Source organism: Meleagris gallopavo, chromosome 7 (genome assembly GCF_000146605.3).
Source record: "Meleagris gallopavo isolate NT-WF06-2002-E0010 breed Aviagen turkey brand Nicholas breeding stock chromosome 7, Turkey_5.1, whole genome shotgun sequence".
NCBI lineage: Eukaryota > Metazoa > Chordata > Aves > Galliformes > Phasianidae > Meleagris > Meleagris gallopavo.
The window spans coordinates 12834343-12856524 of NC_015017.2; the positions used below are offsets into that span (position 1 = coordinate 12834343).

General features: G+C 39.9%; 2 long non-coding RNA genes across 2 annotated transcripts in view; one reads left to right on the top strand and one right to left on the bottom strand.

The window, feature by feature from the left end:
- Positions 1-16791, top strand: part of LOC116216806 — a 54661-nt gene extending 37870 nt beyond the window's left edge. Inside the window, exons 2-3 of the long non-coding RNA XR_004160306.1 lie at positions 1617-1724; positions 14273-16791. This is a non-coding gene — a long non-coding RNA (uncharacterized LOC116216806). The remainder of the gene's footprint in view (positions 1-1616; positions 1725-14272) is intronic.
- Positions 16792-18135: 1344 nt separating this feature from the next.
- On the bottom strand, positions 18136-20677 carry LOC109368510. Its single transcript, XR_002116619.1, has 4 exons — positions 20511-20677; positions 19947-20268; positions 18461-18585; positions 18136-18348 (listed from the first exon to the last, which is right to left on the bottom strand). It is a non-coding gene; the product is annotated as an uncharacterized LOC109368510 (long non-coding RNA).
- Between the last annotated feature and the right edge of the window lie 1505 nt (positions 20678-22182).

Consider the following 22182-nt stretch of genomic DNA (forward strand, 5'->3'; position numbering starts at 1 on the left):
AGAGCCTTAAGACTCTCCAGTGGAACTTAGTTTTCTCTGAATACCTGGATCCTTTTCCCTTATATTTTGTTATTTTAGCAAATCCTGTATTTTGTAAGGTTTGTTACCTCATTTGCGAAAGCATCTACACTACTCATCCAGGCATTTTTTATTTCACTGTCAGGACTCATAGGCAGGGGAATCCACAAAGATCTCAGCAACTCTTTCCCAAGTCAAGAGACTTAAGAAAACTGGAAGGCAGCAGCTCAGTCTGAGAAAGACAGAGATCTGGTATGGCTAATAGGTTCCCTGGAAGTAGAGGGAGACTCTTTCAGATTCATGGGAAGCAAAGAGACCTGGTAGGAGTTCTACTTCTTTGAAACTGAGTCCTACATTTGCAGATTATCTTCCTGTGTACCAGACCAGCTTTGAGGAGACAGAGAACTGCCTTGGGTGTTTTAGTTTGGGTACCTCTTTCTTCTCTCTTCTTCCCCCTCAGCAAAGAACTGCCAGTGGCAACATGTACCTGCACCATCTCTCCCAAGACATGGCAATATAAAATTCTACTAAAGATTATCCCTTTACAATTTCAGTTCTACTCTGACAAGCTAGGATTTTACTAACAGGTTTATTGCCAAGTTTGATATCTTGGGAATCAGCATTACTCCGTCTATGTCTTTATTATTGGCCACATTCTTTCAGTCCCTCTCTATACAGTTCTTCTGTTAATTTTCTTTTGTTACTATTCTCATCATTGTCTATATTTTTTTGCACTTACTATAGATACATTTTTTACTAATACTAAAATCTCTTTATCTTTCCTTTAATACTTGTATACCTCTTCTATTCAGAGTTTTAATTTTAGCTACGCACATTCTTCTCAGAACATCTTAGACATTCTCAGTCAAAAGCAGCTGAGGATGTGCAGTCCTTTGCAGGATCAGACCCAGACATGAGAGGAACTTCTGTGCTCTCTAGATATATTAAACTAATTACTTTGACTTCCGTACACTTATTGTGGGTTCAAAGGCCAACAGCTGGGCATCCTATTCAAGAATTTCAAGGGAGATGGCTGAGTACAGGAGAGGCTGGGAGCAGGTTTCAATTATTTTATTAGACAGAGGTTAAGAGTCATGCCTGGGAAGAGAGACAAGTGTTTCTTGACGTAGGATTTGGATTGTAACAAGGAGGACTTGAGAGCTTTTGATCTGGCATCTTTCTCAAACATTATCTCACTTGAAAAAAAAAGAGAAAGGGAGAAGAGGAAAGGATGGAAGCATCTCCTAGACTGGAGATTTCATAATGAATTCTGGCAGAAAGAGGATTTTATGAAATATTTTTTTGGTTTCAGTTAGCAAATCCTGGGGCAAATAAAATTTCGTGCTAAAGTGGTAAGAAATCCTGTTCACTCAGAACAACCTTCCATCTTGATACTTCCAGCAATGGTTGAGGAAACAATCTTCCACGTTTTGGACAGGCTTGGGTATTAAGAGTTATGGCCTGGAAAGGCCATTAAGCAAATAACTGTAGTAAAACTGTGAATCAATTATGGAAGAATATTTGAAATACAATTTTAGTTTATGGATGCTTTCAGGCAATAAAGTGTGACGAGTTAATTCTCTTATGCTTATTTCTAGAGCTTCAGAGATGAGATTAGAACTTGCAGATTTCTGGCACCATGTCTATGCTGAGTCCACAGACAATTTAACCTCTATAGCATTTATTGTGCTAATGCATGGAACCTGGTAAGTATTTTAATATTACTTTTCCAGACTTCTGTTTCCCTATTTTGCATACTTGTAGTTTTTCAATATGAAACTCAAATTTAACTGCTGAAAAAAACGTGTAACAGGCAAATTGCAAAATAGAGTGTAACTGGCTCCCTTTTCTTTGACACACCATAGAGTGAGCCTAGGACAGATGCCTATTTCTATTCTGTCTTTCTATGCAGACTGGAATGTCAGTAGTCATTTGAATGAAATTGTATGCTTTGATTTAAAAACAGACAGTGGAACTGTTTAGTGTAAAACCTGGGATTGAGCTGTAAAATGTGTCAGAAATACTACAGAATCTGCTATAGCATTCAGTAGTTTTTATTCAAAGTTACTTTCAGAATAAAAGAGTCATTTCAAGAAATACACCTCAGGAGAGAAGAGAAACATGAAAAACTGTATAAGGGTGTGCTAAATTCAAACATCACTTTCATACTTGTAACAAAAAACAATAAAAGCATTGTGTTCTCCAGATGCTCCTGATATGAATCAGTATGTCCATGAGTAGGTGTAAATAGAGTAAGATAACAATTCAGCTCTCTTCCTGCCCCCTACACCACTACAGCATTTGAATACTTCACAATTATTAGTGGACTTTTGTTTCTCTGATGTGATATGCCCTCCTCATTGAAAGGTAGGAAAATAGCCCTTCTCAATTCTCAGGTATTTTTCAAGCCAGATAGAGAAAACAGAGTTGTCTGGTAAGTGTTTGGTTTCTAAAGAAAGTGTAAGCCAAACTGATGCATAGTGGTGAAGGGCTTCAACAACATTCATCTACATTTACCAAGTTTTCTGTGTACACCAATACACCTCAAAAATCATATAACATGGTGGCTTTGAAAGGCTTGTAAATACTCACTTGTCCTTCTTTCATATCAATTATTCATGATGCACCAGTTTGTACTATTTCCTCTTTCAGTATAGCCTCTAGTTACCCATTTTGGTAAGTGAACATAGCGTGAAAAGTTGTTGTTATTATTCCTCTACAGAAGTCGGAAAAGTAGAAGGGGTAAACACAAGGAGTGGAGGTAGAAGTGCACTCATGAATCAGACCAACAGTTTGTCATTCAAGGCTTGACCATATCTCCTGCTGTTTTCATAAGTGTCCCTGGTCCTTATGCTGTAGGACTTGACAAAAGCAGTTCCACCTTTACTCTCGAAAGTACTGATTTCAGATGTTGGAAGTAGAAGAAGAGAGAGGATGAAAGAGCATTCCATGTTTTTCTTAGAGTTCCCTGACTGCACAGTGGTATAAAAATGTGTTTGTTAAGGATCTGCCTAAAGTAGAGCTCTAGAGAACACAGAGCAATACCTTTTTGATGGCTGTGTCCTGCCCTTGAAACCTAGCCCCCCATTTACAGATTCCAGAATCAGGGAACAAAATTGGTGGCTTAAAAGTGGACATTTAGTGCCTGCAAAGGAGCCTGTAGGCTCTCTGTCTTGTTCAAGGAGCTTGTTTGGTACTTAGCCTACATTTTCCATTCTTTAGAATTATTTTTGTGTTTGCAAGCATAGACCCATAAACTACATTGAGTAATTCCTATCCTTTCTTGATTTTCATTTTCTCTGCATATTTATCCTGTCTCGCTCATGCTGTCACTGTGTCAGGTTACGCATTACAAGGGCTTTTTTTAGCTTGTTCTCTTCACTAGATTATCCCTATGCTATGGTAATTTTAGTTGTGTTTTCACTTCACTTCGATTTTCTTGAATAAGATTTGTATGTTGGCTGACTCGTGTATCTTTTATTTCTAGAGACATTTGGTGTCTGGTATTTCTCAGCTCTCTGACTAGTTCCTCCTAAGATCCATGAAGGTTTCTAATTTCAGATATGCCCCTTCCTGTAGTCTCACTGTTCGAAGCCGGGGCTAAGAGACAAAATTGGGAAAGAAAAACAAATATGTGCCTGTGAGCCACCATTTCCTATTAGTGGCTTTATGCAACCGTCTCCAATTAGGGGCTTCACGCAGCTGTCAGCAGAATTGCTGCTGAATCAAAACCTTGGAATTAAAATTCTGGAGCCCTGGGGGGAAGGAGGCTGCCGCGGTTCTGAAACCTGCTGCTCCGGTCCCTGGGCCTCCTCTCCGCCCAGTTTCTTTTGAGGCAGACCTCTCGTTGCGGAATAAATGTCTCCAAGGATGCAGCGTTGGTGCCCTCTTGTGCCGGGAGAAAGAGATAGGAAGGGAGGAAAGGAAATCTGGCACATCAGTAGGACAACGTTTAGAACAGATTAGAATGGATTGTTTTGGCAAAGGGTGGAGATGGGGATTTCACTCAGCTATGCAGAGACTTGGCTGACAGGCGCTAGAGGGCTATTGGCAAAATGAAATTTCAACAGGTTGCCAGGGACAGATCTGCTGGTTTCCCTGATGACTTGTGTGGCATGGCTCTACATTGTGCAGTACAGCTGAGAGAGGTTGGTGTTGGTGCCACAGTAGGCAGCATACCATGCCCTGTAGAGAGCCCAAATACCCCGACAGTGGGACAGCTGCCCTAGCACCACTTCTCTGGGCTTCCGAGGCACAGCAATGAGCTTGGGCCCAGCTCAGCCTAATGGAGCTGCATGTATATGAAGGGGTTCAGTGCCCTCTGACACTAATTTCTTTCTCTTCTCTTGTATGGCACAAAGGCCTTGCATTTCATCATCTCACATGTATCACCTTTGGAAGGGGACTGTACGTCTATGGGGGGGTATTTTTGGTTTGTCTATATGATCCTTGCTCACGGTGTTTCATGTCTGCATCTTTGTTCTCTGCCTTTTCAAGATCCCTTTTGGCTGTGAAAAATAGAGTCCATAATATGTAGCAGAAAATAGAATTCTCTCCATATTTTAGTTCTGTGCATTTCCTATTCTCTTTTTATTTGTTGTTAAATAACTGGTGTGCTATCTTTTTAAGAAAGCATGAGTGCAGACTGTAAGGTATGAAAACAGATAGGTTCTTCACCTGATATTCCAAACTTTCACAGGCTGCCTTTCAGTCAGTCACTTGACCAGATATCTGAGACATTCTTTAATTTTTTCCCACAGTTACTAGTTCTGGTTTTAGCTGACTAAAAGAAATGCTTGTGAATACTGAACAACTTCTCCATACAAGGATTTGTGTTTGTAGGTAATATGTGGAAAAAGGTAGCTGAGTCTTTCTGAGGTCATGGGCCATTAGATTCCACTTTCCTTAAGCACACAAAGAAGGCTGTGAGCCAGCAGAATCCAACATCAAAACATTCATGGAGAAGAGAACAGCCTTACTGAATCAATATTAAGCAGTGAATAGTAAGTCATAAACCTAAACCTAAAGCCTTCTCCCAGGCTTGACTATTTTAAGATTTCTGTCTACATTTTTTTCTAATTTTAAATTCTCTTGAAGATTTAAAAACTCTGGGTTAATCCATTTGCAGGTGATAGCTCTGCTTCTTTAGGCAGATCCTCACTGGTGAAAGTTCACTAAAGTGAGGGGACTGTCTTTTTGAGAAAAGTCCTGAAGCCTACTACAGGTTTGGTTAGATTTTAAGGTTAGCTGCCATCATGCACAAGCAATGGCTGTACTGCATGAACCAACACCAGAATAGTGACAAAAAATTCAGTATTAAAGTCCTAAACTAACTATGAATAATAGGTAAAATAATTTGAAGTAGAATCTAATAGAATGCATGTCTGTCACTCAAAGTGAACAGAGAATGATATTTCTTGTGTTCCTTGCCAGAAACATGCTTGTAAGATTGGTCACCTTCTTGACGTCCACTTTGCTCAGACTATCTGCATTTCATTATCAATTATGTACAGTCCTACCTTGAAGCGTTTCAACCCAAAAGTCAAAGTCTTGCAGCACACTTATTTGCGGAGTGATGTGTGTCAAATCTGCCTTATCACAATCTGCCACCAGGGTTTTTACACGTGTAACTTTCATTACAGCTGACAGGAGTGATATATGCAAATATTCCACAAAGCAAGAAAATAAACACTCTTTTTTTCAAATGATCTGACTAGTAGAAATACACTTTGTATACCACAATGAAACAAAGGCAAGACTAAACCAGCAAAATCTAGTAAGAGGTAAATATGATATGCCAAAATAAATTATTAAGCCTGCTTTAGAAATGGTTAGTTAGGTCTATCTGTCCATCCCCTCTTTTGGGTCAACCAAGAGAATGGATATTAGCAGTTGTAGTGTGTCACTTGAGATGTAACAGGCCAAAGCATGAAACAAACAACCAGGAGCTCGGGAAAGGATCTAGTGTCCATCCTTGAAGGCCAGAAAATTTGAATCAAAAAAAGTTTCATATAGTTTCTCAGGTAGTGAGCAAAGAGCTTGTTTCAGCTTGTCACCAAACACCTACTGAAAGTCAACATGCTACAGAGTACTTTGACTACAGAAATGCTTTTACTGGCAAAACAAGAGAATGTATGCAACAAGGCACAACATTCATATACATTAAAGCCTGTGAAACTATCAAGTTAGCTGCTGACTAAAAGCTTCCAAATCTGTAGTCGGCTTACACTCAAGCAATGAAAGTAGTGTCAGTCTGGTGCCACATATGTGGGTGTGCATCGGTGCACAGTCTGAGTTTACAGGATATGTGGCAGTAAGCAGTTGGGTATCAGCAAATAGAACAGGAGCTCTAATCTATTATAACTATAAATTGGTTGGCTCTTTTCCAGGGCTGTGTAGACATGAATTTTATTTCTGGGTTCAGCTCCCACGAACTTCCTGTTCCTCTCAGACAAGATTCAGAGCCCGATTCTGATCTTTATTTATTCCTTCATAAATTCAAAGTAATTCAGATGAACTCAACACATAGCAGTTGCTCAAAACTACCCTAAATGAGCTCAAAAGAGGATGCAGAGTGCCTCATTTCTTCATCTGTAAGAGGACGAAGGACTCTTCTCTCACCTCTCTGTCTACCTTTTTGGCACTGTAGCAGAAACATGGTTGCCATGCACATATTGCTAAAATGTTAGGTGGGATCTCTATCTGCTAATATAACACAAACAACAAACGAGTATTCACAAAATAATCGAGCATTTTCAAATTGCAGTCCCAAATTCTAAATACTTCAAGGGAAGCAGAAAACGACATTGCCCCAGCACAGAGAGAGTATTTCAGAAGGTAGCCTGACTGAAAGGATTTAGCTACACAGATAAAGGACCATGATTTTAACACTAAGAAGACTAAGTAGCATCATTAAAATTTCAAAAGAAATGGTAAGACTTCTCCATTTCTTGCTGCCTTTACTACGTGTACCTTTTTTCCATGTTATGTTTTAATAAAACACAACATTTTGTCTTCCTAAAAAAGACAAGCTAGAAAAATTCTATATTCCATCTGTTTAAATAAATCAAACTTTAAAAAATAGTGCTCTAAACCTTTTAAGTCATTCAGGCCTAAACTGGGGAGACAAAACACAACAGGGATTCAGAATGAAGAACATAAAAAGAATATTCATACAAGAACCTGAGAGAGGTTAGGCAATAAATTGCTCTAGGCTAATACTGACATAGTATTTCTATTTTCAAAAGACACAACTTAAATAATAAAATCAAAGAGAGGCCAGATTTGCATAAAGTAACACTGTCCCATTCTCAGTTTTGGAACTGACTGTGCTTAGTTCTCTCTAAAAAGTGCAATTTGCAAAGTGCATTTGCAAAGACACCCTTCTGTTAAGTAAGTGTTCAGACTTCGCAGAAATTGGAGATTAAAATATATTTTGTTCTTGAAATGAAGGCTATTTGAAAGTGAATTACCCAAATGTAAAACACAACTGAGTAGTCTGTAAATCCGTTCTTTTTTTTTTCTTTCATTCTGTCAATTGTTTCAAATTTCCAGAAAAAAATACCCTGCTTCAATCTAAATCATCTTTATTGTGTAGCCATTTTTGTCAGAGGGTGAAAATTACTGAGTGGATTATGGAATCATGTACCTGAAGATCAAATGTTATTCTTGAAAATCATAGAATCATAGAATGATTTGGGTTGGCAGGGATACCTCTCTCTAGACCAGGTTGTTCAAAGCCCCATCCAGCCTAGCCTTGAAATCATACTAGTTAATAGAAGTGACTATATTTTAAAAATAAAAACTGGGGCACTTTTGCACTGACAAGTTTTGGGATTGTGAAATGCTTCTGTGAAAGAGAGGCACTTTTTGTAAAAAAATAGAGTATACTGAACACATTGAAAAACGTTAGGTGTAGCAATAGTATAAACTTTTTTCTGAATAAATGTTTCCCATAGCTTGATGCCTGAATCAAAGTCTTCTATGAGCACTGAAATCTGCTATTTACTCTCTGATAAAGAACAACTTTAATTCCTCCTGCTTCCAAATGTTGGTCATCACACCAGACACCCATTGCACTGGTTGTTTGTTTTGTGATAAAGGCAGAACAATTTGATCACTGCGCGTTGGGCAGACATGATTTAATCATTTAAGGAAAACAAACAAAAAAAAAAAAAAAGAAACAATTTGATGTGAGAAAATGAGATGTAAAAGATTTTGGTTTTGCACATTCAGAGTACATTGCACAGAAATCTGTTTGCACCAACATAAAAATTCAGAGCATATAGATATTTTAATAGAGAATTTACATGCACTGAATATTAACATTGTTAAAGAACAGTTTTCTTAATATGGGCAGCACCACGGCTAGAAGAATCTATCATGTGAAGTGGCTATTTCTGCAAAATTCAGAAGGAAAGATATAGAATGAAAGGGGTAATTAGGTATTCTTTGTGTATTTGAGAGTTCTTTCTCTCTGCTTTGTTTCCTTGGAAGACTAAAATCAGCTGGTTGTGTGTTAACAAAGCAATAAAAAAAAATACTCTTTTAAAATGATTCATGTTTGCAAAATTCAGGTTGGTTAATTTCTTCTTAAGCATGAATGCCTGTGTTATGTTTACAGATGGTTCTGACCCCAGATTATTTTTGCTCATGAATGACATTCCTCATTGGTGTTAACAGGGCAACAGGTCTTTATGCTAGGACCTCCCATGCATGAAATGATAGAGCAGTAGGGAAAATGCCTCTGCTTCAGTATTCTCCAGAAGATGCTTGGGAAAAGCTGAGATGAGAAGAGCCTAGTGATTAGAAAACAGTAAATCAAATGGATTTTTTTTGTTTCTGGATTGAGTCTTGTAGAATTGCTAGGATCTTTTGAGAGGAAAACAGGTTCTGAGTAGCTGGAATTAGGGAGCAGTACAGACAGCTGGAAAAATAAGAGCTTGGCTTTACTCATTTTCTGTAGTGGTGGCTTTTAAGGAACAGTTTGAGTAACATCTGTTCTGTCTCTACAATTCACTTGGAGGCAGATGGATTTCAGGAGTGAGCATTACGTAGTAGGCCATTGGTTGGAAGCCATGGTATGAGGAAGGTCTGCCCTGTGTGCCTGGCTTTGACCTCTGTGGCTGGGCACCAAGTTAAGAACAAAGTATTTAACAAGCGGGTGAAAGAGCCATCAAATACACCAGGCAAAGAGAGGCTGCTCTGTGCCTGTTCTAGATTCTACAGCAAGTCTAGTTCTGGGTGCTTTGATAATAATAAAGAAGCTACCCTTGAAGTTTTTAAATGGTAATGAGCTTTAAACTGTAGAATTGGTATGCTGACAAGAATTGAAGGATTAAGCTTTCTGCTAGTTGACAGCAGCTCCACAAAACAAATTGCCTATTCTAGGATATCCTAGTGGATATTAAATTTAATCACAAAGGGCACTGGATTCTGGAGTAGCAAGAAATTTACAGAAAGAGCACAGTAAAGTACCTTTTGTGAATAACTTTCCATGGTACTTGATATGAGTATATCATAATTCTTGCAGACTGCTCTTTGAGGTAGGGGCATGTTAGGTTGCTGGGAAGTGCTGTTCTGCGAGGGGGTCATGATGATCAAATTGCCCATTTCTGCACCATTGGCAAGATGCAACAGCAGAGTGGAAGGGGCTGGGAATTCATGCATGGATGTTAAAGCAGAGAGTGCGATACAAAATCCAGGAGTTGTGTTGTGCTGTGTAAATAGGCCAGTCGGGGATGTACCTTTGTACTAAATTAGCATGGCAAGGAAATGATGAGAAAAAACTCCCCAGCCATCCTGCTAATGAGTCTTATCTCTGATCTTGAAGAGCCTAAAACAGTTTACTTTCCATGCCTATGTAAGCCATTTGTGCTAGTAAATCAGAAGTGCTCCATATTCCATTATCTTCTGATCTGCCTCAATAGCCACAAGCTGTGTAATGCCAAAAAGGTAGGACTCTTAAAAAGCAAAAAAAAATTGAAGGCCCTTTTGATCTAAATTGAATCTCATTCAAGTCTGTATAAACCCTTACGTCTGTGGCACACAACACAGGCTTCACAGCCTTGTTCCATTGCATTCATAGCGAGGTCCTGTGGTTTCCTTGTCACTTTTTGCAATCAAGTCATGAGAAATATATTATTGTCTACCTTGTTCTGATAATCTTGATACCACATTTTCCTGTTGCACAAACATCTTTTTCTAGGTGATTTGATCTAAAAATTTATGTCTAGCAGAAAGGAAATAAAAAGCAAGATTTTTTTTTTACATCCTACTTCACCACTCTGAGAGCTTGTTCTAACTGCTGCATCCTAAATATAAGTGTTGCAATCAAAGTGGGGTAAAGAAACGATGTAAGGAAAAGGGTCATATCTTCTTATGGCTATGAGACCATCAGTATCCTTCTGAAGCTATGAGTAAGATACTTTGATTTCAATTCCAATTGTGAATTTTGTACCCTTTATGATCTCGCTCTGTGAGAGAACAAAATTCTAGTAACTGCATGATGAGGTGTTTCACACAGGCTACCACATTATGTTGAGGTTTAGGCTCGAATCCAGGCTCCCTGCCTGCGTGTTCATTTTCATTCTACTCTTTCTCTTGCAATAGAGGAAGACAGGCTACTGGCACATTTCTGCTCTGTGGCAGCATGCAGTACAAAAGTAACTGACTGAAACCATTTGATTCAAGAACTGGAGCCCACTCTGGCAGCTGGCAGAAGCAGTGAAGACACAGTCTTGCTTGCATGCTGTCAGTTTCCATATCCCCTTTATGGGGAGGTCCCGTAGCCCCAGTCACTGCACCATCCTTCACTTCCCCCATTTAGAAAACACAGCAGATTACCACAGCTCAAAACCAACATCCATTAATTGTCCCACAACAGGGACAGGATGAGTAAAAACAGAAATAGTGTTGTCAAGAAACGCTTTTGTTGAGCTTTGGCTATTGGCTGTCACTGATGTCAGTGAAAGAATGACTCAGTTTGCGTATTTCTTGAGTCACCTGTGCTGAAACTGGCAATATGTGTGCCAGTAAGGACTGCGTCAGCTTTAGTTCTTAGTGAAATGAGCACCTTTCCCCTCTTTCCCTCTAACACTAGGCTGAGACCATCGTCTGATAAAACCAAATTATGATCCTTCCAGAGAGGAGAACCTAGATCAAGACCTCTCCAGAGATTACTTTGTATAAATTATTAGATAAATATGTAATATCACATAAATCCAAGGCAGCAAGTGTGCTAAAGCATCTTTCCCACTGTTCCAGCTGTCTGGGCTGAATGTAGCATCAGAATCCTATCCTCAACATCCTGCTCTTTTGGAGGTGTAGGCCACCTACTCCATCAACAAGCAAAACAGCTTTCAGGTATCTGATTGAGTGATGAGGGGCTGCATCTTACTTCATCTTCCCTTTTAGGAAGTGCAAGCCACAGTCCTTCTCTGTGGGAAGAGAGTGCCTGCAGCTGGTGGGCTGTCTGTCAAGGAGGCGAGGCCACGTCACGACTGGGAGCTGGTGCCTGGTGTCCACCAGCTCAGCTTTCTCTGTCTTTGCACTTCATTGCACTGAGGCTAAGTCTCCTAGATAGTGACCTAATAAACACACATACATGGCAGAGGGGAAACAGCCAGTGAAAAGAGCAAGTGGGTATGGGAAAATATGGGAATAGATTAACTAGATCAACTATATCCAAGAGTAGGAGTACGCTGTATGTCTGAACTGCCCTTAAGCAACCTCTAAATTCCTTCTAATAACAGCAATGAGATCTGGTTATAATCACTGTCAACACCTGGAAGAAGGGCTGCAAATGCTTTATCCTTTGCCTCTTAAACTTTCCTCTTAAGTCCAGCCCTATAGAAGTATAAAAAGTGAAAGAAGATAAGAAAGGGGAATGGGCCAGAGCCTCCTTTTACCACAGGGAACTGTTAGAAATCAAAAGAGCATTTGAAAAAGGTTATTAGCAGATGTAAGCCAGTGACATTTTCAAAGTCTTAGAGTTATTAGTGTGTAGAGAATGACGTGCCAAGTAAAAAATTACTGGGGAAGAGCACTGTCTTTTTTAAACTCCAACAATTGTGAAAAAGTCAACTTCAAACATGGTCAAGGTTTACATGGTTGAAATCACTATAGTTTTAAGAGGAAAGAAACAGTTACTTTGGAAGTAACTGGGGTGGCATGCTGAATTCAGCAGCTGAATGGAAGTCTCAACAGCTTGCTGTTAGGACGGGGGTGTTTTCAGGACAGAGTATAGCAAATAGAGCTTTTAATGCACTCTACCCAGCAAAGCATGTCCTGGAGTTTGCACGCAAATCAGCTCATGTTTTATAGTCATGTCAGTTAAATCTTCAAATCTCTCACCATCTTGGGAAGAATGGACTCAGTGGGAATACACTATCCCTGCAGCTGGAACAACATCTTTGAAGATATTGCTTTTCAAATCTCTTGAGGAAGGTAAGAAATTAGCATAATTTAAGCTGCAGAGCTATTTTTCATCCCTTCAAGAATTATTCATCCAGATGAACAAAGTAAGGACAAGTAGCCAAGTTGCCCAAGATTCTACTAAGAGTGAATAGATAACTGGAAAGATTATTCTGAAAATCTCTAATTATACTTAAATGTTTTCCAGGGATGGAAAACTAGCCCATACATTAAGTGATACTTCTGAGTGGCTGCTCAGGAATGACTCTCCACCACAGAGATTCATTAAACATCTCTCTTTGCTGCATACTGATGGGCATGGTAAAGCTGTGGCATGTGGGGGACTTTCTATACATGGGTTATGTTGCATAACCTCTAAGGAAAAGAATAGTGTTTTTTGTCCTCACATAGGATAGTGAGTTCCTGTGGGTAATATTGACGTCAGTACCAAAGAAATAAGGGCAAGTAAAACCGTCGTAATATGTCTTCTTGGTAAGGTGATGGTCAAGCTAAGTACCAGATCCTCAAAAAGCCTTTGGAGTTTGTGTAAGAATAGTTGCTGGTTGTGATAAAAGTTGTGAGGATCCTTCTGTACACCAGGGTACGTCCTTCAGTGGATTCCTGATTTGTTGCGATGAATGTGATGTATGTAGGGCACATACTTGATGCTCTCTAGACCGCTGTACCGTTTCTGAGAAAAAGCCTAGAGATTGCCAAGCCTTGTGCAGTGGTAGGATATTTTGAATAATGTCTATTTTGTCCTTTCAGAGAAGTCTTGTGTCTGATGTGTGGGGAAAAAAAGGAACTCCAAATGAAAAGAAAGCACTTAGTTCTTATTACAAGTCCTCCCGAACCTTTAGAAAAAAAGGTCAATAGGCAAGGGATTTTTCATTTGTGAGTAAAGGTCCCTCCTGCATTGCTTATCAACACTTATTACTGAGGATGGCCTTGGTGACGTGGATTTAAAGTATCCCCACTAGGGATGCTCCAGCCAACATTCACTGACAAAACCAAGGAATCTGAGGGCAGAAATTTACAAATTTACATTGCAGGGATCTAAAGAGATCACCACAGTTAACAGGTCTACATGGGGAGTTTTTGATGACAATATAGAGAGAAATCAAAGGACAAGTTGGCTACACTCAATTGTAGACACTGCTCTGCTCATCTATATTCTATGAAGATACTGCATATTTGAAGATGACATTCTTAGATATGTTCTCCTGAAAATGACTCTGGTAACTTGCTCATCCTAAACTTATGGGTATATGCTTTCACGTGTACAGCATATATAATGCATGAATGCTGGCTGACAGTGTGCCTGATAGTAGATTATTTTTTACTATTTTGGCCAAGCCATGAGCAACTCTCTTTTCTAGAGTTGTGATAAAATTTATTCTTGGTCAGTTCAAGCAGATTCACTAAATACAAGAAAACAAGACCTTCATTTTGTTGCATCTGCCATTGTATGTGACACACACCACGGACTTAATAGACTTTCAAAACTCAGATGACTGACTGCTGATGTAAATTGTAGAAAGCAAATGAGTTTCAAGCACTTGGTATGTTCACAGATCATTTTCAACAAGTTCGACAATCATACTTCTTTCATCTTATCCCTTGAGAAGTAACCTGCCGTTTTAATTTAAGTAGTATCTTTTTTTCTCACTCATTATTTTTTCAGCTACCCTACAAATGACATAGTGATCTTAAACTTGAAGAAATGTTAACTGGAAAATAAAAAGTAATGGACAGGGACTTGATCCATTGTTTTTTTGTTTTGCTTTGTTTTGTTTGTTTTTGGTTTTTTTTGGTACTTTTTCTTGGTTTTGTTTTATAGGTGGTGGTACTGCTGCATTTGTATCCACCTTAGTCGGATTTTTCATACCAATGTCATACAACAAAATCTTCGTGTGGAGTTGTGACACTGTGATATGCATCAAAAGGAGTTAAAAGGCGTAAGTCATTCTAAGAGGATGTTTGCATTGACACATTTTATTAAACAGCCCTTCAGCCTGTGAATGTAAAATGCTGAGTCTCTTCTGCACTTCCAGAACAGCAAGAGCAGTGATCTCCGGAGTCAGCAGAAACTTGGCAAGCTCACACTGCTCCTGATCTGAGACAGCCTTAAGTTTCCCTTATCCACATCACTTGGCTTGGATTGTGCCAGGTATTTTTGAAACATGGAGGAATAGGACTTGGCTTTCCTATATACAAATAAGCACGTCCTTTAGAGAGTAGCTCTCATTTCAGTCACCAGCGAGTTTCATTGTGATTCTAGTATTTTCTTAGAGGAAAAGACCTTAACCCTGACTCAGCTGAGGTTGGGCGCAAGGTTTGGTATACTTTTTCAGACAAACTATTGCTGAATCAAACAACAATAATCAGAGGAATGGAAAAAAATCAGCATTAAAGTGATTAGCTCCATACACATCCCAGTTGTTTCTCTCCCTGTTTGTGCTTTTAAAGCCTTTAGTTACTCACCCTTTTTATGTGCTTGTATATCTTTCCCAGAATGCCAGTTGGTGGCTTCTCAAAGTCATTTTAAAGCACTGAATGTTTTCTGTGACTGTAGCCACTGTTGACTGAGTAGAATAGAGTTATTTTGCACAAGGAACAGAACAGACAAGAAAGTCTAAGAGCCACATTTCTCCTCGTCCTCATGTTGTCCACTCCTGTGGCAATCTCATCTTGAAGGAGAGGTTACTACCAGCCCATCTTGATTCATATCCAGTTAACAGTGAAGATATTCTGGCCTAAATACAAGGCAGTCAGATCCCTGTGATATATGTATTCATAAATGCACTTTCATTTTCACACTTTCACAAGAAGAATCCATCTTCTGCAGTAATTGTGTTTATTTTTATGGCTGAGAAAAATGGATCATCATTAACAGAAAGTCGAAACTCCCACAGTATTAATGAAAGAAAATTATCATAGTGATTCTTCAGAAAAAGTTTGCCAGCTTTTATAATACCACTTAATATTTTCAAGCAATCTTAGCGTCCCCATTTGTATAATATAAAATAACTTCTAGTGTGGTTCCTGAGCGCTGCAAAAACGATAGGAATAGGATACTTCCACTGTCAGTCAATAAAATGAAAGATTTAATCCTTTTGGTGATAACCTTCTTATCAAACCACTCTCCCAGTATGGTAAAAAGCTTGTTTCTCCTTTTAGCTCTCATCTAACTTTGGTTTCGCACAAGCACTAGTTACCTCTTTCTTTTAGGATTCTTCTCCAGGAAACCAAGCTGTAGTTCAGAAAATATTCGCTTGAACTGTCCAAGCTACGAGATTTGCATGATCAGCACAGTGTATAGCAATCCTGATGACACTTACACAGCCTTTCCTCATTAGCTTGTACTCATGCTTTTTCTGTCTTGCCAGCAGTAACACTCAAGACCCTGTCTGCCAGGAGATAATCTGTGAATTCTTCTGAATTACCACTTAGAGAAAGGTTTTGTTTTCTTTGGCACCTCAGATATCAGCAAATCTCTGTCATGATTGAGGCAGACATTTTGCAATTGGTGTCATAAGTTGCATCATTCTAAATGAGTACAAACAGTAGTAAAACAGACTTTGAAATATGTTTGTATGAGTAATGAGTGCAGCAGCTTAATCTTTGACATATTGCTGTGTTTTGAAGAGGCATCTCTTTGCCCCTCTCTTTACCCCTTACTTCACAGGATGTAGCCATTTGTTCTGGGGAAAACTGACATCAAAAGTACTTACCAGCATCTTTCATGGTGCTGAACTTGGAGAGGAATTTTTGTCCAAATTTATTGCACATAGATGACTTATATAGTTTTACTGTTTGTCATTCAGTGAACTTAACCAGTTTCATGTGTCTATATTAACATGTTCCTTTCCTGACATGAATTTGCTAATGTTCTCCTTTCCTTTTCGAAGGATTGTATGCCCTGAGGGAAATCCTGAGGCCTCTTGCTTCTGCCTGAAATGGATTTCTTTTCGTAACAAGAAAAAGAAAGTTATGTTTCTCTTCAAAATGACAAATATTGTAGATTTTTTTGCTATCCTCTAATCTTAGCTCTGATTCCCCAGGAGGGCACTTTCCTAACTGTGTTTCCCAACACCTTCTTTTGTATATGTGCTAGAGAGAGAAAGTTTGTTACCTACTCTGATAAATGGTGTGAGGGAGAAAAGCCTTCTCAGAAGATGTTATAGCTTTGGAAATTCTAGGTTATTTTGAGAGACTGTCAACACTACAATGATTGGATTTGAGATATCCAGGAAGGAGGATATAGGCTGCTAAAATCATGAATTTCCCTGTTGGGCTTGGATTTGTGTTACAAACACATAGTATTGATTGTTTCCCTTAATAAAGAATATCTCCAGGGACCAGGGCTGCTGTTGTTGAGCTTTCTTTAAAAAAATCATGGGCTTTGTATCCAACTCTGGCATTCACAAATGGTCCAATCAGTATGCTTAGAGATACAAAGAAATAATTCTGTACCATGTTCTGCTGAAAAGAAAATTGCATATTGGTCTCCTTAATGGGTATCACCCTGCTTTGCAATAGCAGGACAAAAAAAGTGGGGGAAAAAATGTTATTTTCAAAGGCTAAGAGTTTCCCAGTAGGAACTGAATTTAGATGCTCCCATCCTTCAGTGCATGACAGTTATCAGTGATCTCTTTGTGTGACATGCACAACAACAATAGTATTGATGGGATATAATATATTTGTCTGTGATAGCTGCCTGAGGGGAAGTGCTGTATTTCAGGACTTTAAAAACATAATCTATATATAGCCGTGCTGAGAAATACCAAAGTTGTGTACTGGTAAGGCTTTAAGTACTTTTTCCTGTCCTGAACTTTTCCTCTTCTTTTGTAACAAAGGAGTTCTTCATCACTGATGTGATCTGTTGCCTATTGAGGATTCAGGCTCACCTCAAAATACAATCATTCTGCTGGCAGCACTGAAGAACCTTGTTCTGCAGATCACAAGTTTTAACCCTGTTGTTTTGAGACCATTCTAGAAACTCTGCTTCTTCCCAGGCCTCATGCTGTCTGTGCCGTAGTATTCCTCCTTCAATAAGGTACCAACAAGAATTCCCATCATAATGGCCTAAAAATTGTGTCGAGCCTTCATATCTGTTGTCATAGGGGACTCTGTCATTTTTTGTAGGTGAAAAGATTGATCTGTGAACTGAAGGCTCACGGACTTTGTTTTCATGCACACCGGATCAACTTCCTTTCCCTGGGTGCTCAAGTCCTTGTCTTAATCCATGAACTGGACCCACAATTTAAATAGCCTGGGTAGCTGTTAGAATGTATCACTCTTCAATCACAGCCCACCAAATTTGTGCCCATGAATCTTTTACTAAATTCTGGTAGACACTGCTCACCCTTAAAGCACAATGTTCTTCCTGTTCTGGGGTTATTGCAAAAACATAACAGCATATGTATCTCCTTCTCTCCTTATATACTCAGAATCATATCATTTTCTTGCTCTTCCAGGTCTTCTATTCAGATAGTAAAACAGTGTTCAGCTCAGTTCTCAGAAATCAAAGCCACATATGCGTCTAAGCAGTTTCTAGAGCAACAGTACCGTCTGCAATTAGGGCATTTCAAAGGCCACTCTGTGTTGTCTGCATCTGCACTCAGAAACAAGGCGATACAAGCATTAATGGCTTTGCTCAACATGCAAATATTTCTCATTCAAGTAACATAATGAAATCCACACACACCAGAATGAAAACACTTTTGGACCTCATAGGAATACCACACATAAAAAAATAATGAACAGGACCTTTATTTCGCTGGGAGGAAGCATCCAAATATTGACCTATACAGAGTTTCAAAATGATTTGGTATTCCGTGCACCGATCTTTTTACCACAACGTCCCAATACCTCATTTTTGATTGTTCCTATAATTGTGCTTCATTGCATCTCCTGAAGGCATGAGAGACACAGAGATAGATGCAGATTAATGGTTGCACTGTCATGGTACCTTCTCTTTTTATGTATGAGAACACCCTAAGGCATAAAGTAAAAAATGCCTTACCCTCACTGCCCGGGTTGTTACCATAGCAGCAGCTGGTAGTTGTGTTTCAACTTCTGTTTTTCTGTGAATGCTCCTCAGAGCTGCCACTGGAGCACTGTTTTTTGGTGGTGGCCTTTTGAAAACCTCTGAAAGGAGAAATAATCTTGTGTCTCACATAGCAGAGAGGAGGCAGAATGAAAAATTTGTTGAGGATTATTTGGGATCTTCTGAGTTCCTCAGGGAAGATCACAGACAAGCTGCTGATGGTGACAGAGGCAACTTTTTAGCTCTCCACAGTACCCATGATGTCTGGGCCTGAAGTGCACAAACTCCACTTGCCCTTGATACACCCATTTCAAACTCTGCTGTGTGGTAAACAGGTTCTGGCACATACTTGTTCAACTTTGAAAGATGAAGGTCAGGACCAGAGTTGAGTGTTGATGCCTTATCAGCTTACATGTAGCAAGGCACACTTGGCTGTGGCTTCACAGCATGCACAGAAGTGATGCCGCTGGGCTGGCACCTGCAAGGCTGCTGCTGCCTTCCCTGATGCATGCTGGGGCCAATGGAGGTCAGAAGATGCACGAAGATCAGCTGGGCTTTTGTGATTTAACTTATTTATACTGCATGTACTGGAAAGGTTAGAAGGAGTGGTGAGGGCCTTGCAGTATCTACCCAGTATACAGCATGCTTACTGAACTAAGGAACCTTCATGTTAAAGGCAAAAGACAAATATGAAGGAGCAGGAGGGGAAGAATGAAACAGAATTATATAGAGAGAGCAAAACGATTTGTGCAATGTGCCATGTTAGCTCCTCGTATCACTTCTTATTTAAGAAACTGTGAGGAAATATATGTATTTATTTGGCAACACAATAGGCTTATAAGAAAATCTGCAACAATTCTTTGCTCCTCAGAAACACCTCTTCATATTGGATAGATTAAGCTACTTGATCACCAGAGTCTCAGTGCGTTTAGATAAAATACAACTTTCAGAAAGAGACTTAGTTCGTAGAGCTTCACTTCCTGGAAGTTGCGTGCTTAACCAATCATTTCAATATCACTAGTTTTATCTTAGTAATACTGAAATCAATATTCTCAAAACATGGCCAATCTTGATAGAAGATTTCTGACCTTCTTCCCCGAGAAAGAGTCTTGCTGAAGTTGCTGATTTTGATCCCAGGCTGTCATGAGACACTGTCTGGGTTTGTTCAGAAGGCAGACTGCTACAAGAAGCCTATGCTTGTCTTGATCACAAGCAGGGGGAATCATCTTTCACCAGATCTGCCTACTATAAGCATTTAAGGTTGTATACGCTTTGTTTCATTATAAGGATATTTCACTTATTTCTAGCTCCTGTAGAGAGGTGACACACTAAGAAATCTAAGAAAAGCAGATAGATGCTGTTTTGGCCTTGCCTACTGGACTTCCAAATAGAGACCTGGGCCTCCGTGTGCATTCTCACATTACTGTTATTTTGATTTACTGAAATTTATGAAAGTCGTTACCTGCTACATGTATTGCACCACTGCATGAGGATCTCAAACATTTTTCTGTATATGTTCAGTGGAACTGCTCCCCTACAGTTATCCACAGATGTGGATGCCAGCAGAACTGTGCTGTTGGCCCAAATCCACGTGCGCTGCCAGAGATCAGCTGCTTTTCAAGTTCTTTTCAATTTTTTTCAACCCTTTTTGATGTAGCAGAGAAAACTCTTTTAGAAGTCTGTCCACTTTCAATCCTCTGTAAATTCTTCAAAGTTAACAATAGTCAGTTTAGGCTATTTGCTGTGCTGAGAGCTCTTGCTGACAGCTTGGGACGTCTGTGGCCCTAAAAAAAAACTTGAAGAGCTAGAAGAGATTCCTGAAGAAAACCAGTTACCCCAGAGAGCCACATACAAGGAAAGATCCCAGGGCTTTTGAGGGCAGGAGGAGAGATTTCAGGGAGAGTTGTGCTGTAGCACTGCTGGAGCTGTCCTGTGAGATGTGAGCAGTGATTGCCTACAAGACTTTGTGCAGTTCAGCATGGAGGAGAAAAAGCTATGAGGGTATCTCAGCACTGTTTATAAATACCTAATGTGTGGGAGTCAAATGGTTGGGGCTAGGCTCTTTTCAGTGGTGTGCAGCAATAGATCAAGGGGCAGTGGGCAAAATCTAGAACATGGGAGGTTCTATGTAAACATGAGGAAGAACATCTTTACTGTGGAGGTACAGAACACTGGAACAGGCTGCCCGGAGAGGCTGTGGAGTCTTATTCTCTGAAGATACTCAAAACCTGCCTGGATGCTTTCCTGTGCAACCTACAGGAGTGAACCTGTTTCAGCAGAGGGATTGGACTCAGTGACCCCAGAAGGCCCTTCCAATGTTCTATTGTTTTGTGATTCTGTAAGTCCAAATCATTTTACTTCTGCTTAGATTTGCTAAAGTTAATCAAGATTAGTTAGGGTTAGCTAGTTTTGTTAATGTAAAGTTGATTTACATAATGAAATAAAATGCATTACTTTAATACATGAGGAGCAGTTCAAACCTCTTCATCTGCTTGGCTTTGCTTTGGTTTCTTTTTCCTTCTTCCCTCCAAATGAGACAGTTCCATTGACAGACATTGAACAAATCTTCCCTCAGGTACAAAGGGGACCTCATCTGGCTTGCAGAGCAAGTTTCACCTCGCCCACCTGGCTTCCTTTACGAGCAGAGCTACATGCAAAGCCGTTCTCTTCTTCCTTTTCCCCAGAATCACTGAAGGCACCACAAGAAGAGGTTCCTACAGAGGAGGAAACTAAGTAGCTGGATCATAGAGTCCCTAATAGGAATTCTGTAACCCAAAGAGGTATGACAGGATTACAGGGAGCTAGGGAGGTTCTCCTTCTTCCTACATTTTCCTGAAAGCTCAAAGTTCCTTCCCTCCAACCTGCAGTATTTTTCTCATTACCTTCATTGTACCAAAGCCTCACTGCCAGCTTGAATTTTGTTTGTGTGTTTGAGGTGCAGTGAATGGAGGTAGCTCTAAAAATGCTCAACGCTTTTCCTACAGTAGTATTAATTAGTGACACAGGAGGCACTGGTGATGTGTGAGATAGCAGACAATGATGGTTGCATAAAAAACATCCCAAAACTCAAAAGTGTTGCACATGTTCCCATCTCCTTGGCAGATGAGAATCCCTATCTTCCTGCAGGTACAGGTAGTAGCCAACATCCAGCTGCAAAATGCTTGGCTGAGGTGATTTGTAGTTGTGTCAGCAGCATGTGCTTACCCAATGCTGTGCAGGCTGACTATTCTCCTGGTTGCCAAAGGGCATCTTGCAGGAGAAGAATCCTACAGCAAGCACATGGGAGAGAGAAATCCATGTAGTTTCCAAGTTGCTGGCATTCAGTTTGAGGAGGGACAAGCCAGAGTTCCATGCAAAATCCATTTTGGAACTTCATCCCTGAATTTTTCACAAGGAGTTCATAGGCAATGCTCAGGATGGTACCTCAGGTGTGCAGACATCAGGTTGCAGGGCTGTGCTGTATCCGCCTCCTGCTCTGCAAGCTACTGTAGTCAGGCACCTGGGGTAAGAGACGTGGTGTTTCAGACAGTGCTGCAGCATCCACTGCTAGAACCTAACACCCATTCACTGGACTGGAGAATGAGATCCTTGTGGATCTTGCTCTAGATTCACGGTCTTCGTCTGCATTTGCTAGCACCACAAAAAGCAGAGAAAGTGCATCTTGAAAATGACTCAGAATTGATTCCATCATCATGTGG